The sequence below is a fragment of the Triticum aestivum genome, chromosome 7B, assembly GCF_018294505.1.
Source record: "Triticum aestivum cultivar Chinese Spring chromosome 7B, IWGSC CS RefSeq v2.1, whole genome shotgun sequence".
Classification (NCBI taxonomy): Eukaryota; Viridiplantae; Streptophyta; class Magnoliopsida; order Poales; family Poaceae; genus Triticum; species Triticum aestivum.
This window is the reverse complement of record NC_057813.1, coordinates 729,948,187-729,965,572: the sequence shown is the minus strand read 5'-3', so window position 1 is coordinate 729,965,572 and position 17,386 is coordinate 729,948,187.

The window sequence follows — 17,386 nt, the reverse complement described above, 5'->3', positions numbered from 1 at the left end:
GTGGTCTTATTGACCGTCAACACTTGATGCTCCCTCTTGATTTCTACCTCCGCAGCCTATAGCATTGCGAAGAGCTCAGGAATAGTCTTGTCCATCCCTTGCATATTACAGTTCATCACGAAGCTCTTGTAGCTTGGTGGCAGTGATTGAAGAATTCCGTCAATGACACTATCATCAGGAAGATTAACTCCCAGTTGAATCAAGTGATTATTATACCCCAGACATTTTGAGTATATGTTCACTGATAAAACTATTCTCCTCCATGTTGCAGCTATAGAACTTATTGCAGACTTCATATCTCTCAATCCGGGCATTTGCTTGAAATATTAACTTCAACTCCTGGAACATCTCATATGCTCCATGACGTTCAAAACGTCGTTGAAGTCCCGGTTCTAAACCGTAAAGCATGGCACACTGAACTATCGAGTAGTCATCAGCTTTGCTCTGCCAGACGTTCTTAACGTCGTCAGTTGCATCTGCAGCAGGCCTGGCACCCAGCGGTGCTTCCAGGACGTAATTCTTCTATGCAGCAATGAGGATAATCCTCAAGTTACGGACCCAGTCCGTGTAATTGCTACCATCATCTTTCAACTTAGCTTTCTCAAGGAACGCATTAAAATTCAACGGAACAATAGCACGAGCCATCTATCTACAACAAACATAGACAAGCAGAATACTATTAGGTACTAAGTTCATGATAAAGTTAAGTTCAATTAATCATATTACTAAAGAACTCCCACTTAGACAGACATCTCTCTAGTCATCTAAGTGATCACGTGATCCAAATCAACTAAACCATGTCCGATCATCACGTGAGATGGAGTAGTTTTCAATGGTGAACATCACTATGTTGATCATATCTACTATATGATTCACGTTCGACCTTTGTTCCGAGGCCATATCTGTATATGCTAGGCTCGTCAAGTTTAACCTGAGTATTCCGCGTGTGCAACTGTTTTGCACCCGTTGTATTTGAACGTAGAGCCTATCACACCCGATCAACACTTGGTGTCTCAGCATGAAGAACTTTCGCAACGGTGCATACTCAGGGAGAACACTTCTTGATAATTAGTGAGAGATCATCTTAAAATGCTACCGTCAATCAAAGAAAGATAAGATGCATAAAGGATAAACATCACATGCGATCAATATAAGTGATATGATATGGCCATCATCATCTTGTGCTTGTGATCTCCATCTCCAAAGCACCGTCGTATTCACCATCGTCACCGGCACGACACCTTGATCTCCATCGTAGCATCATTGTCGTTTCGCCATCTATTGCTTCTACGACTATCGCTACCGCTTAGTGATAAAGTAAAGCAATTACAGGGCGCTTGCATTTCATACAATAAAGCGACAACCATATGGCTCCTGCCAGTTGCCGATAACTTGGTTACAAAACATGATCATCTCATACAATAAAATATAGCATCACGTCTTGACCATATCACATCACAACATGACCTGCAAAACAAGTTAGAGGTCCTCTACTTTGTTGTAGAAAATTTTACGTGGCTGCTACGGGCTGAGCAAGAACCGTTCTTACCTATGCATCAAAACCACAACGATAATTCGTCAAGTTTGTGCTGTTTTAGCATTCACAAGTACCGGGCGTAGCCACACTCGGTTCAACTAGTGACATTAAGTTTGTCTATGTATTCCCACATGTATCATGTTTCCGGTTAATACAATTATAGCATGAATAATGAACTTTTATCATGATATGAGGAAATAAATAATAACTTTATTATTGCCTCTAGGGCATATTTCCTTCAGTCTCCCACTTGCAGTAGAGTCAATAATCTAGATTACACAGTAATGATTCTAACACCCATGGAGTCTTGGTGCTGATCATGTATTGCTCGTGGAAGAGGCTTAGTCAACGGGTCTACAACATTCAGATCCGTATGATCTTGCAAATCTCTATGTCTCCCACCTGGACTTGGTCCCGGATGGAATTGAAGGGTCTCTTGATGTGCTTGGTCCTCTTGTGAAATCTGGATTCCTTTGCCAAGGAAATTGCACCAGTATTGTCACAGAAGATCTTCATTGGTCCCGATGCACTAGGTATGACACCTAGATCGAAAATAAACTCCTTCATCCAGACTCCTTCATTTGCTGCTTCCGAAGTAGCTATGTACTCCGCCTCGCATGTAGATCCCGCCACGACGCTTTGTTTAGAACTGCACAAACTTACAGCCCCACCGTTTAATAAAAACACGTATCCGGTTTGCAATTTAGAATCGTCTGGATCAGTGTCAAAGCTTGCATCGACATAACCATTTACGACTAGCTCTTTGTCACCTCCATAAACGAGAAACATATCGTTAGTCCTTTTCAGGTATTTCAGGATGTTCTTGACCGCTGTCCAGTGAGCCACTCCTGGATTACTTTGGTACCAACCTGCCAAGCTTATTGCTAAGCATACGTCAGGTCTGGTACACAGCATTGCATACATGATAGAGCCTATGGCTGAAGCACAGGGAACATCTTTCATTTTCTCTCTACCTTCTGCTGTGATCGGGCATTGAGTCTGACTCAACTTCACACCTTGTAATACAGGCAAGAACCCTTTCTTTGCCTGATCCATTTTGAACTTTTTCAAAACTTCATCAAGGTATGTGCTTTGTGAAAGTCCAATTAAGCATCTTGATCTATCTCTATAGATCTTGATGCCTAATATGTAAGCAGCTTCACCGAGGTCTTTCATTGAAAAACTTTTATTCAAGTATCCCTTTATGCTATCCAGAAATTCTATGTCATTTCCAATTAACAATATGTCATCTACATATAATATCAGAAATGCTACAGAGCTCCCACTCACTTTCTTGTAAATACAGGCTTCTCCAAAAGTCTGTATAAAACCATATGCTTTGATCACACTATCAAAGCGTTTATTCCAACTGCGAGGTGCTTGCACCAGTCCATAAATGGATCGCTGGAGTTTGCACACTTTGTTAGCACCTTTTGGATCGACAAAACCTTCCGGTTGCATCATATACAACCCTTCTTCCAGAAATCCATTCAGGAATGCAGTTTTGACATCGATTTGCCAAATTTCATAATCATAAAATGCGGCAATTGCTAGCATGATTCGGACAGACTTAAGCATCGCTACGGGTGAGAAAGTCTCATCGTAGTCAACCCCTTGAACTTGTCAAAAACCTTTCGCAACAAGTAAAGCTTTATAGACAGCTACATTACCATCAGCGTCAGTCTTCTTCCTGAAGATCCATTTATTCTCTATGGCTTGCCGATCATCGGGCAAGTCAACAAACTCCATACTTTGTTCTCATACATGGATCCCATCTCAGATTTCATGGCCTCAAGCCATTTCGCAGAATCTGGGCTCATCATCGCTTCCTCATCGTTCGTAGGTTCGCCATGGTCAAGTAACATGACTTCCAGAATAGGATTACTGTACCACTCTGGTGCAGATCTTAAGTTTCATGATAAATATCATTAGCTTCCTCACTGATTGGTGTAGTTGTCACAGGAACCGGTTCTTGTGATGAACTACTTTCCAACAAGGGAGCAGGTACCGTTACCTCATCAAGTTCTACTTTCCTCCCACTCACTTCTTTTGAGAGAAACTCCTTCTCTAGAAAGGATCCAAATTTAGCAACGAAAATCTTTCCCTCAGATCTGTGATAGAAGGTGTACCCAATAGTCTCTTTTGGGTATCCTATGAAGACACATTTCTCCGATTTGGGTTTGAGATTATCTGGTTGAAGTTTCTTCACATAAGCATCGCATCCCCAAACTTTAAGAAACGACAACTTTGGTTTCTTGCCAAACCACAGTTCATAAGGCGTCGTCTCAACGGATTTTGATGGTGCCCTATTTAACGTGAATGCGGCCGTCTCTAAAGCATAACCCCAAAACGATAGCGGTAAATCAGTAAGAGACATCATAGATCGCGCCATATCTAGTAAAGTACGATTACGACGTTTGGACACACCATTTCGTTGTGGTGTTCCGGGTGGCGTGAGTTGCGAAACTATTCCGCATTGTTTCAAACATAAACCAAACTCGTAACTCAAATATTCTCCTCCACGATCAGATCGTAGAAATTTTATTTTCTTGTTACGATGATTTTGCACTTCACTCTGAAATTCTTTGAAATTTTCAAATGTTTCAGACTTGTGCTTCATTAAGTAGATATACCCATATCTGCTCAAATCATCTGTGAAGGTGAGAAAATAACGATACCCGCCGCGAGCTTCAATATTCATTGGACCACATACATCAGTATGTATGATTTCCAATAAATCAGTTGCTCGCTCCATAGTTCCGGAGAACGGCCTTTTAGTCATCTTGCCCATGAGGCACGGTTCGCAAGTACCAAGTGATTCATAATCAAGTGATTCCAGAAGTCCATTAGTATGGAGTTTCTTCATGCGCTTTACACCGATATGACCTAAACGGCAGTGCCACAAATAAGTTGCACTATCATTATCAACTCTGCATCTTTTGGCTTCAACATTTTGAATATGTGTATCACTACTATCGAGATTCAATAAAAATAGACCACTCTTCAAGGGTGCATGACCATAAAAGATATTACTCATATAAATAGAACAACCATTATTCTCTGATTTAAATGAATAACCGTCTCGCATCAAACAAGATCCAGATATAATGTTCATGCTCAACGCTGGCACCAAATAACAATTATTTAGGTCTAAAACTAATCTCGTTGGTGCATGTAGAGGTAGCATGCAGATCACGATCACCTCGTCTTTAGCCAATCTCGACTTTGGAACCATTTCCCACGCGCATCGTCACCTCGTCCTTAGCCAATCTTCGCTTAATCCGTAGTCCCTGTTTCGAGTTGCAAATATTAGCAACAAAACCAGTATTAAATACCCAGGTGCTACTGCGAGCATTAGTAAGGTACACATCAATAACATGTATATCACATATACCTTTGTTCACTTTGCCATCCTTCTTATCGGCCAAATACTTGGGGCAGTTCCGCTTCCTGTGTCCAGTCTGCTTGCAGTAGAAGCACTCAGTCTCAGGCTTAGGTCCAGACTTGGGTTTCTTCTCTTGAGCAGCAACTTGTTTGTTGTTCTTTTTGAAGTTCCCCTTCTACTTCCCTTTGCCCTTTTTCTTGAAACTGGTGGTCTTATTGACCATCAACACTTGATGCTCCTTCTTGATTTCTACCTCCGAAGCCTTTAGCATTGCGAAGAGCTTTGGAATAGTCTTGTCCATCCCTTGCATATTATAGTTCATCACAAAGCTCTTGTAGCTTGGTGGCAGTGATTGAATTCTGTCAATGACACTATCATCAGGAAGATTAACTCCCATTTGAATCAAGTGATTATTATACCCAGACATTATGAGTATGTGTTCAGTGAGAGAACTATTCTCCTCCATCTTACAGCTATAGAACTTATTGGAGACTTCATATCTCTCAATCCGGGCATTTGCTTGAAATATTAACTTCAACTCCTGGAACATCTCATATGCTCCATGACGTTCAAAACATCGTTGAAGACCTGGTTCCAAGACGTAAAGCATGGCACACTGAACTATCGAGTAGTCATAAACTTTCCTCTGCCAGACGTTCTTAACGTCGTCAGTTGCATCTGCAGCAGGCCTGGCACCCAGCGGTGCTTCCAGGACGTAATTCTTCTGTGCAACAATGAGGAAAATCCTCAGGTTACGGACCTAGTCCGTGTAATTGCTACCATCATCTTTCAACTTAGCTTTCTCAAGGAACGCATTAAAATTCAACGGAACAACAGCGAGCCATCTATCTACAACAAACATAGACAAGCAAAATACTATCAGGTACTAAGTTCATGATAAATTTAAGTTCAATTAATCATATTACTTAAGAACGCCCACTTAGACAGACATCTCACTAGTCATCTAAGTGATCACGTGACCCAAATCAACTAAACCATGTATGATCATCACGTGAGATGGAGTAGATTCAATGGTGAACATCACTATGTTGATCATATCTACTATATGATTCACGTTCGACCTTTCGGTCTCCGTGTTTCGAGGCCATATTTGTATATGCTAGGATCGTCAAGTTTAACCTGAGTATTCTGCGTGTGCAACTGTTTTGCACCCGTTGCATTTGAACGTAGAGCCTATCACACCCGATCATCATGTGGTGTCTCAGCACAAAGAACTTTCGCAACGGTGCATACTCAGGGAGAACACTTCTTGATAATTAGTGAGAGATCATCTTAAAATGCTACCGTCAATCAAAGCAAGATAAGATGCATAAAGGATAAACATCACATGCAATCAATATAAGTGATATGATATGGCCATCATCATCTTGTGCTTGTGATCTCCATCTCCGAAGCACCGTCGTGATCACCATCGTCACCGGCGCGACACCTTGATCTCCATCGTAGCATCATTGTCGTTTACGCCATCTATTGCTTCTACGACTATCGCTACCGCTTAGTGATAAAGCAATTACAGGGCGTTTGCATTTCATACAATAAAGCGACAACCATATGGCTCCTGCCAGTTGCCGATAACTTTGGTTACAAAACATGATCATCTCATACAATAAAATATAGCATCACGTCTTGACCATATCACATCACAACATGCCCAGCAAAAACAAGTTAGACGTCCTCTACTTTGTTGTTGCAAATTTTACGTGGCTGCCACGGGCTGAGGAAGAACCATTCTTACCTACACATCAAAACCACAACGATAGTTCATCAAGTTAGTGTTGTTTTAACCTTCGCAAGGACCGGGCGTAGCCATACTCGGTTCAACTAAAGTGAGAGAGACAGACACCCGCCAGTCACCTTTAAGCACGAGTGCTCGTAACGGTGAAACCAGTCTCGCGTAAGCGTACGCGTAATGTTGGTCCGGGCCGCTTCATCTCACAATACCGCTGAACCAAAGTATGACATGTTGGTAAGCAGTATGACTTGTATCGCCCACAACTCACTTGTGTTCCACTCGTGCATATAACATCAACACATAAAACCTAGGCTCTGATACCACTGTTGGGGAACGTAGTAATTTCAAAAAATTTCCTACGCACACGCAAGATCATGGTGATGTATAGCAACGAGAGGGGAGAGTGTTGTCCACGTACCCTCGTAGACCGTAAGAGGAAGCGTTAGAACAACGCGGTTTGTGTAGTCGTACGTCTTCACGATCCGACCGATCCAAGTATCGAACGTATGGCACCTCCGAGTTCAGCACACGTTTAGCTCGATGACGATCCCCGGACTCCGATCCCGCAGGGTGTTGGGGATGAGTTCCCTCAGCACGACGGCGTGGTGACGATGATGATGTTCTACCGACGCAGGGCTTCGCCTAAGCACCGCAACGATATGACTGAGATGGAATATGGTGGAGGCGGGAACCGCACACGGCTAAGGAATGATCACAAAGATCAACTTGTGTGTCATGGGGCGCCCCCTGCCCCTGTATATAAAGGATGGAGGGGGGAGGTGCGGCTGGCCCTAGGGGTGCGCCGAGAGGAGTCCTACTCCCACCGGGAGTAGGACTCCCCCCTCTTGCCTTGTTGGAGAATGAAGGGGGAAGGGGGAAAGAGGAAAGGGGGGCGCCGCCCCCCTTCCTTGTCCTATTCGGACTAGGGGGGAGGGGCCGCGCGGCCTGCCCTGGCCGGCCCTCCTCTTCTCCCTTAGGGCCCATGTAGGCCCAATAACCCCCCCCCCGGGGGGGGGGGGGTTCCTGTAACCCCCGGTACTCCGGTAAAATCCCGATTTCACCCGGAACGATTCCGATATCCAAATATAGGCTTCCAACATATCAATCCTTATGTCTCGACCATTTCGAGACTCCTCGTCATGTCCGTGATCACATCCGGGACTCCGAACAACCTTCGGTACATCAAAAATTATAAACTCATAATAAAACTGTCATCGTAACGTTAAGCGTGCGGACCCTACGGGTTCGAGAACTATGTAGACATGACCTAGAACTGTTTCCGATCAATAACCAATAGCGGAACCTGGATGCTCATATTGGCTCATACATATTCTACGAAGATCTTTATCGGTCAAACCGCATAACAACATACGTTGTTCCCTTTGTTATCGGTATGTTACTTGCCCGAGATTCGATCGTCGGTATCCAATACCTAGTTTAATCTCGTTACCGGCAAGTCTCTTTACTCGTTACGTAATGCATCATTTCATAACTAACTCATTAGATACATTGCTTGAAGGCTTATAGTGATGTGCATTACCGAGAGGGCCCAGAGATACCTCTCCGACAAGCGGAGTGACAAAACCTAATCTCGAAATATGCCAACTCAACATGTACCTTTGGAGACACCTGTAGAGCTCCTTTACAATCACCCAGTTACGTTGTGATGTTTGGTAGCACACAAAGTGTTCCTCCGGTAAATGGGAGTTGCATAATCTCATAGTTATTGGAACATTGTATAAGTCAAGAAGAAAGCAATAGCAACATACTAAACGATCAAGTGCTAAGCTAACGGAATGGGTCAAGTCAATCACATCATTCTCCTAATGATGTGATCCCGTTAATCAAATGACAACACATCTCTAGGTTAGGAAACATAACCATCTTTGATTAATGAGCTAGTCAAGTAGAGGCATACTAGTGACATTAAGTTTGTCTATGTATTCACACATGTATCATGTTTCTGGTTAATACAATTATAGCATGAATAATAAACATTTATCATGATATGAGGAAATAAATAATAACTTTATTATTGCCTCTAGGGCATATTTCCTTCACTCACTTGTGTTCTACTCATGCATATAACATCTACGCATAAAACCTGGCTCGGATGCCACTGTTGGGGAACATGTAATTTCAAAAAAAAATCCTATGAACACGCAAGATCATGGTGATGCATAGCAACGAGAGGGGAGAGAGTGTCCACATACCCTCATAGACCGAAAGAGGAAGCGTTAGCACAATGCGGTTGATGTAGTAGTACGTCTTCCCGGCCCGACGGATAAAGCACCGAAATTACGGCACCTCCGAGTTCTTGCACACGTTCTGCTCGATGACGTCCCTCGTACTCCGATCCAGCAGAATTTCGGGGAAGAGTTTCGTAAGCACGACGGCGTGGTGACGGTCTTGATGTTCTACCATCGCAGGGCTTCGCCTAAGCACCGCTACAATATTATCGAGGAGAACTATGGTGGAGGGGGGCACCCCACACGGCTAAGAGATCAAGAGATCAATTGTTGTGTCTATGGGGTTCCCCCCTCCCCCGTATATAAAGGAGTGGAGGAGGGGGCCGGCCAAGGAGGGTGGCGCGCCCTAGGGGGGACTCCAACCCCCACGGGAGTAGGACTCCCCCCTTTCCTATTAGGAGCGGGAGAGGAAGGAAGAGGAGGGAGGGAAGAAGGAAAGGTGGGGCCGGCCACCCTCCCAATTCGGATTGGTCTTGGGGGGGCGCCCCCTCCTTTTCTCCTTCCACCTCCTTTCCACTAAGGCCCAATAAGACCCATATACCGCCCGGGGGGGGTTACGATAACCTCCCGGAGCTCCGGTATTGTCCCAATCTAACCCGGAACCTTTCCGGTGTCCAAATATAGTCGTCCAATATATCGATCTTTATTTCTCGATCATTTTGAGACTCCTCGTCATGTCTGTGATCACATCTGGGACATCGAGCAACCTTCGGTACATCAAAACTCATAAACTCATAACAAAACTGTCAACGAAACCATAAGCGTGCGGACCCTACAGGTTCGAGAACTATGTAGACATGACCGAGACACGTTTCCGGTCAATAACCAATAGCGGAACCTGGATGCTCATATTGGATCCTACATATTCTACGAAGATCTATATCTGTCAAACCGCATAACAACATACGTTGTTCCCTTTGTCATCGGTATGTTACTTGCCCGAGATTCGATCGTCGGTATTCCAATACCTAGTTCAATCTCGTTACTGGCAAGTCTCTTTACTCGTTACGTAATGCATCATTCCGTAACTAACTCATTAGCTACAATGCTTGCAAGGCTTATAGTGATGTGCATTATCGAGAGGGCCCAGAGATACCTCTCCGACAATCGGAGTGACAAAACCTAATATCGAAATATGCCAACTCAACATGTATCTTTGGAGACACCTTTAGAGCTCGTTTATAATCACCCAGTTACGTTGTGACGTTTGGTAGCACACAAAGTGTTCCTCCGGTAATCGGGAGTTGCATAATTTCATAGTTGTAGGAACATGTATAAGTCATGAAGAAAGCAATAGCAACATACTAAACGATCAAGTGCTGAGCTAAAGGAATGGGTCATGTCAATCACATCATTCTACTAATGATGTGATCCCGTTAATCAAATGACACCTCATGTCTATGGTTAGGAAACATAACCATCTTTGATTAATGAGCTAGTCAAGTAGAGGCATACTAGTGACATTAAGTTTGTCTATGTATTCACACATGTATCATGTTTCCAGTTAATACAATTCTAGCGTGAATAATAAACATTTATCATGATATGAGGAAATAAATAATAACTTTATTATTGCCTCTAGGGTATATTTCCTTCATTAAGTAATCGGAGAAGCCTCCCCCAAGCTTGTGGGAGACTCTCTTCTTTGATTTGCACAAAATTATATATTTCCCGTAAGGCAGCTTGTGTCTTATGAGCATGGAAATATTTATCAAAGAAGTAATAAATCATATCCTGGGGACTACGCACACAACCAGGAGCAAGAGAATTATACCAAGTCTTAGCATCACCCTTTAACGAGAATGGAAATATCTTAAGGATATAATAATAGCGAGATTTATCATCATGAGTAAATAGGGTGGCTATATCATTCAACTTGGTAAGATGTGCCACAACAGTTTTAGATTCGAGGCCATAAAAAGGATCAGATATTCAACTAAAGTAATAATTTCAGGATCAACAGAGAATTCATAATCCTTATCAGTAACACAGATAGGTGAAGTAGCAAAAGCAGGGTCATGTTTCATTCTAGCATTAAGAGAGTGATGCTTCTATTTAGCTAATAATTTCTTAAGATCATATCTATCATTGCAAGCAAAGATAGCTCTAGCAGCTTCTTCATTCATAACATAACCCTCAGGAACAACAAGCAATTCATAATCATTGGGAGAATTTTCATCATCACTATCATCAATAATAGCATCCTCAATAATTTCATTCCCTCTAACCCTAGCAAGTTGTTCATCAAGAAATTCACCTAATGGCAAAGTAGTATCATGCACAGAAGTAGTTTCATCATAAGTATAATGCATAGCAGAAGTGGCATCATCAATAACATGCGACATATCAGAATTCATAGCAGTAGAAGGTTTATATGTCACAAGCTTACTCAAAACAGAAGGAGAATCTAGTGCAGAGCTAGATGGCAGTTCCTTACCTCCCCTCGTAATTGAGGGAAAAATCATAGTTCTGTCATCTTTCAAGTTCTTCATAGTGATCAACAGAAATAAATCCCATGTGACTCAGAGAATAGAGCTATGCTCCCCGGCAACGGCGCCAGAAATTAGTCTTGATAACCCACAAGTGTTGGGGATCACAACAGCTTTTCAGGGTAAAGTATTCAACCCAAATTTATTGATTCGACACAAGGGGAGCCAAAGAATATTCTTGAGTATTAGCAGTTGAGTTATCAATTCAACCACACCTGGATAACTTAGTATCTGCAGCAAAGTATTTAGTAGCAAAGTAATATGATAATAAAGGTAACGGTAGCAAAAGTAATATTTTTAGGTTTTGTAGTGATTGTAACAATAGCAACAGAAAGGTAAATAAGCGAAACACAAGATGTGAAAAGCTCGTAGGCAATGGATCAGCGATGGATAATTATGTCAGATGCGATTCCTCATGTAATAGCTATAACATAGGGTGACACAGAACTAGCTCCAGTTCATCAATGTAATGTAGGCATGCACTACTAGGGAAAAGGCTAGCAGCAGCGCGGGTTTTTAGGCTAGCAGCAGCGCGGGTGGCCGCGCTACTAATAAGGCGCTACAGCTAACTCATAGTAGTAGCGCGGCCCTAACCCGCGCTACTACTGTTGACGATATCAGCAGCGCTTTTTGTGAACGCGCTACTATTAACTAGCTGTAGCGATTTCGCCATCCCTCGCTACTGCTATATCTTTCATCATTTTCCCACTGCCCCATTCCCTTTCAGTTCTCCTTTCAGATACTAGATACTAGGTACTGCTAGTAGATATCAAATTCATAAACCATTACTAGGTACGGTAGTACTCCCTTCGTTCCAAATTACTCGTCGTGGTTTTAGTTCAAACCACGACGAGTAATTTGGAACGAAGGGAGTACTAGATAACAATTTCATGCATAGCCAACATGCATCCTCAAGCAGTACAAGGTCATATCAACGGCCATCATCATATGTAGTTCTAGATGATATCGACGACGATCATCATATGTAGTTCTAGATGATATAGCCACACACACATATGTAGTTCTAGATGATATAGCCACACACACATATGTAGTTCTAGATGATATAGCCACACACACATATGTAGTTCTAGATGATATCGAAGACAATCATCATCCTCAAGCCTGGGCGGTTGGTGTTCCTGATAGTAATTAGGATGGCCTGTCCAACACGAAGATTCTTGCCATCGAGGAATTTCTTCCACCCAACCGAGTTTAAGTGTGTGCGACCGTCCGTGTCCACGCGGTAAGTACAGGTTGTGACGGAGCCCCTTGCAGTAAGGCGTAGTCCAGCTGAGCCTTCTTCATCAGGCTCGATACCATAACTCACAGATATGCTCTTTGCCAATTTCTGAATAAGAAAAACATATCAATTAATAAGCATGTGATCGAACTCTACACTAAAACATATATATCATCGACTAGATTCCACACAACATACCATATCATTGGACTGTACACTAAGTAATTCACACTATTAATTTGCATTTGTAAGTATAACATACCATATCATGTCGATCAACCATGGTATTTGTCAAGCGGGTCACGAATGGCACCCCGACAAAGTCAGCACGTGGCGGAATTATGTCCCACAGGTTGGACACCTCCTCCTCACTCAGCCTTGTTCTTTGAGCTACGATGGCTTCATGAAGTGGGTCCTCATCATCTTCATCGAGTGGGTCCTCATTATCTTCATCATCTTCATCATCTTCGTCATCTTCATCATCTTCCACCAGGTTGAGATAAATGACAGCTAGCTTGGGTCTTTCTGCTCGGAAGTTGAAGCTGATCAACTCACCACCAGTAAGATGCATGCGAGCGACGAAACGGGCCCATCCATCTCCTCCAATCTGCGACATATTGCGTCCTTTCTCGACCTCCATAGTGTACGGCCCCCAGGAGCCTCAAATGTCACAGTGTCTCCTGTCAGCTTGTTGAATTTCAACCTCACATTGCATGGGACGATCTGTGTAAAATAAGCAAAATGACACAATGCAGTAATGCCAACACTAGAAATAAAATAGTTATTACATTTCATCTAATTTCTTACCGCCGCATGATGAAAAGTCGGCTGGAAGTAGATGCCGAACAGCTTGCCAGTTGCAAGGCTGCTGGCGGATCTTGACTTGAACAGTTGACATAGTGGTGGTGGCGGTGGCGCCATTCTTCCTAAAGCAATATGAGCAAAGGATTAACGATCAACTAAATCAAAATGTTCTAAGTGAACTAAATCAACTAGCCTACTAAATCAACTAAATCAAAATGTTCTAAGTCAGCTAAATCAACTAGCCTACTAAATCAACTAAATCAAAATGTTCTAAGTGAACTAAACCAACTAGCCGACTAAATCAACTAAATCAAAATGTTCTAAGTGAACTAAATCAACTAGCCTACTAAATCAACTAAATCAAAATGTTCTAAGTCAACTAAATCAACTAGCCTATTAAATCAACTAAATCAAAATGTTCTAAGTCAACTAAATCAACTAAATCAAAATGTTCTAAGTCAACTAAATCAACTAGCCTACTAAATCAACTAAATCAAAATGTTCTAAGTGAACTAAATCAACTAGCCTACTAAATCAACTAAATCAAAATGTTCTAAGTAAACTAAATCAACTAGCCTACTAAGTCAACTAAATTATATCAACTAAATCAAAATGTTGCATATGAGCAGGAGGGAGAAGGAGGGGCGACTCGAGGAGGGAGAAGAGAGTAGGATGGAGGAGGAAGGCGGAGCGAGGAGGGGCCGGCCGGCGCGGCCAGTTGAGGGAGGACGGAGGAGGAAGGCGGAGCGAGGAGGGGCCGGCCGGCGCGGCCCAGTTGAGGGAGGACGGAGGAGGAAGGCGGAGCGAGGAGGGGCCGGCCAGCGGCGAGTGGAGAGGGAGGACGGAGGAGGAGGCCGGTACCGAGTCCAGCAAGGAGGAGGAGGTGACGGCGCGCGGCGCAGACGGAGGAGGGGCGACGGGGGCGCGCGGCGCAGACGGATCGGAGAGGATTGAGTGGCTGTGTGTGTGAGTGGATCGGAATGGAGGAGATGAGGGAGATGAATGGCTTAGCAGTAGCGCTCTTCAGGAAAAGACGCTACTGCTAAGCTATCTAGCAGCAGCGCCTTTCACAATAAAGCGCTACTGCTATGTGTCAGCATGTAAAAATAGACTTTGTTCAATATATCAAAAACACATTGATCATCAACGATCTTTTTGTGTACAATCTGATTTGACAATATGAGTCCTCACCGGTTTAGGAACAGGTGAAGACTCATATTGCAGCCACAAATTCTACACATAGAGTTCAATGAAGATCAAGTGCTTGTCAAAGTGTGAGAAGTAACATATTTAAGGTGGTAGAAACTCTCTTCACGGAGCGAGGTGGGACTAAATTTTTGTAGGAAACTTAGCAGTAGCGCTTATCTGAGAAATGCGCTGCTACTATGCTACATAGCAGTAGCGCGCATCACTTTAACGCGTTGCTGCTATAACTAGCCTCGCGGCGGCCTCGTAGGAATTATAGCAGCAGCGCGTCTTTGGGAGGACGCGCTACTGCTATATTTGTCTCAGCAGCGAGTTTCATCCATCCGCGCTACTGCTAGTTAGCAGCAGCGAGTTATTTTGAAGCGCGCTGCTGATAAGATTCTGTGTATAGGCTTTTCCCTAGTAAATAGTCATACGTGCTTATGGAAAAGAACTTGCATGACATCTTTTGTCCTACACTCCTGTGGCAGTGGGGTCCTAGCGGAAACTAAGGGATATTCAGGCCTCCTTTTAATAGAGAACCGGAACAAAGCATTAGCACATAGTGAATACATGAACTCCTCAAACTATGGTCATCACCGAGAAGTATCCCGATTATTATCACTTCGGGGTTGTCGGATCATAACACATAATAGGTGACTATAGACTTGCAAGATAGGATCAATAACACACATATATTCATGAAAACATAATAGGTTCAGATATGAAATCATGGCACTCGGGCCCTAGTGATAAGCATTAAGCATAGCAAAGTCATAGGAACATCAATCTCAGAACATAGTGGATACTAGGGATCAAACACTAACAAAACTAACTTGATTACATGGTAAATCTCATCCGACCCATCACCGTCCAGCAAGCCTACGATGGAATTACTCACGCACGGCGGTGAGCATCATGAAATTGGTGATGGAGGATGGTTCATGATGACGATGGCGATGAATCATATTACTTAAGAACGCCCACTTAGACAGACATCTCACTAGTCATCTAAGTGATCACGTGACCCAAATCAACTAAACCATGTATGATCATCACGTGAGATGGAGTAGATTCAATGGTGAACATCACTATGTTGATCATATCTACTATATGATTCACGTTCGACCTTTCGGTCTCCGTGTTCCGAGGCCATATTTGTATATGCTAGGATCGTCAAGTTTAACCTGAGTATTCTACGTGTGCAACTGTTTTGCACCCGTTGCATTTGAACGTAGAGCCTATCACACCCGATCATCATGTGGTGTCTCAGCACAAAGAACTTTCGCAAGGGTGCATACTCAGGGAGAACACTTCTTGATAATTAGTGAGAGATCATCTTAAAATGCTACCGTCAATCAAAGCAAGATAAGATGCATAAAGGATAAACATCACATGCAATCAATATAAGTGATATGATATGGCCATCATCATCTTGTGCTTGTGATCTCCATCTCCGAAGCACCGTCGTGATCACCATCGTCACCGGCGCGACACCTTGATCTCCATCGTAGCATCATTGTCGTTTACGCCATCTATTGCTTCTACGACTATCGCTACCGCTTAGTGATAAAGCAATTACAGGGCGTTTGCATTTCATACAATATAGCGACAACCATATGGCTCCTGCCAGTTGCCGATAACTTTGGTTACAAAACATGATCATCTCATACAATAAAATATAGCATCACGTCTTGACCATATCACATCACAACATGCCCTGCAAAAACAAGTTAGACGTCCTCTACTTTGTTGTTGCAAATTTTACGTGGCTGCCACGGGCTGAGCAAGAACCGTTCTTACCTACGCATCAAAACCACAATGATAGTTCATCAAGTTAGTGCTGTTTTAACCTTCGCAAGGACCGGGCGTAGCCATACTCGGTTCAACTAAAGTGAGAGAGACAGACACCCGCCAGTCACCTTTAAGCACGAGTGCTCGTAACGGTGAAACCAGTCTCGCGTAAGCGTACGTGTAATGTTGGTCCGGGCCGCTTCATCTCACAATACCGCTGAACCAAAGTATGACATGCTGGTAAGCAGTATGACTTGTATCGCCCACAACTCACTTGTGTTCCACTCGTGCATATAACATCAACACATAAAACCTAGGCTCTGATACCACTGTTGGGGAACGTAGTAATTTCAAAAAAATTCCTATGCACACGCAAGATCATGATGATGTATAGCAACGAGAGGGGAGAGTGTTGTCCACGTACCCTCGTAGACCGTAAGCGGAAGCGTTAGAACAACGCGGTTTTTGTAGTCGTACGTCTTCACGATCCGACCGATCCAAGTATCGAACGTATGGCACCTCCGAGTTCAGCACACGTTCAGCTCGATGACGATCCCCGGACTCCGATCCCGCAGGGTGTTGGGGATGAGTTCCGTCAGCACGACGGCGTGGTGACGATGATGATGTTCTACCGATGCAGAGCTTCGCCTAAGCACCGCAACGATATGACCGAGGTGGAATATGCTGGAGGCGGGAACCGCAAACGGCTAAGGAATGATCACAAAGATCAACTTGTGTGTCATGGGGCGCCCCCTGCCCCCGTATATAAAGGATGGAGGGGGGAGGTGCGGCTGGCCCTAGGGGTGCGCCTAGAGGAGTCCTACTCCCACCGGGAGTAGGACTCCCCCCTCTTGCCTTGTTGGAGAAGGAAGGGGGAAGGGGGAAAGAGGAAAGGGGGGCGCCGCCCCCCTTCCTTGTCCTATTCGGACTAGGGGGGAGGGGCCGCG